Source organism: Teleopsis dalmanni, chromosome 2 (genome assembly GCF_002237135.1).
Source record: "Teleopsis dalmanni isolate 2A chromosome 2, ASM223713v2, whole genome shotgun sequence".
In the NCBI taxonomy this organism is placed as follows: domain Eukaryota; kingdom Metazoa; phylum Arthropoda; class Insecta; order Diptera; family Diopsidae; genus Teleopsis; species Teleopsis dalmanni.
In genome coordinates, this window is record NC_051847.1 from 11,108,447 (window position 1) to 11,109,862 (window position 1,416).

Below are 1,416 nucleotides of genomic sequence, written 5' to 3' on the forward strand. Positions count from 1 at the left end.
AAAAATCTAAAGAGTTAACTATTAGCTTAAAGAGATACAAGTAGTAGATAATGAATATAAATATTCAATCATTTCCTCCATGTCCCCAACCTGATAGCATCTACAGAAGTCCCCGAAAATGGCTCTCAATCTAGTTGCGTGTATACATTTTAATCAGTTACTATTCACTAATAGTGACGACATAGTATATACATTTTTAATCACTATTCCTTTATAATTTAGAGAGACTATTAGTCATTTTCTGGCTGATTTGTACAATCTACCATACAGAAGATACGGGGAATTCTGGCTATGATAGTAGCTTGATAGATTAGATAGAGTTTGATAGAGTAGATTGATGCAGATATATATTAATTTTACGCTGATGTATATTAGTACTGATCTTTGTTTTTTTGCGTTAACGTGTGCAACAGGTGTAGTCAATAGGATTAGTTGAATATGGAATTTTTAGATCTAATTAAAATCTTAATTTTAAAGGAAGTGTAAACATATTTAATACGATTGTTTAATTACATATATAAATTATATGTAACTTTATATCTAATATAGTATTATTTGTAACATTTCACACATATCAAATTAAGATTTAACTGATGTTACGTGTTTTAAGGTTAACAATAAATCTGATTCCATTTATAAGCTTGCCGATTTTACTTTAGCTCAAAAACCATTGAAGAAGGCAGTTTCACAAAGATTATTTTAATGCTGTTTTGTGTACTATGAACAAAGAAAAATTTACTCTTTATTACAGGTGTATCTTTAAACAATAAAATTAAACATGGATCTAATTGATTAACATCAAATAAAAGTTTGAGCAAAAAATATTTAAAAATGTGTTTGAGTTTTTACATGTAGGAAGATTATCTGATTTAATATAGTTGGGTAATAAGATCTTCTGTGGCCGTATATTGCAGAATTGTTTTTTCGCGGTATAATAACACATGTGTTGGATGTACAATATATTATAGTTGTGATATAAATCAAATAATTTGAATTAGTTATATGTAATATTAGGCGTTTTCGGTGGCTCGCAAGTGTGGCAAAAAATGCATGTTGGCCTATTTTCGCTAAGCAAGACATTGGCATCACTGTTACAAAAATGATGATGATTTATGTCCTTATTACAATTTATATAGGTTGGATGTATAGTATACATTGTATATACATAGATGAGAGCAGAAGTTTTAATAAGCTCTACCAAATCTCAATATCGAGTATATGAATAACATAAATAAATAAGATTATTTGAGATATTACGCGTCTTATATACAATAATAAATTACTATATGCTATAATATTTAAATGTTTCAAGTAGTTATAATGTAATATATAACAGAGAAGCATATTTGTATTTAGAGGGCTTAACTTAACTTTTAACATTAAACAAAATTTTTTTATTATTTATATAGAAAAATA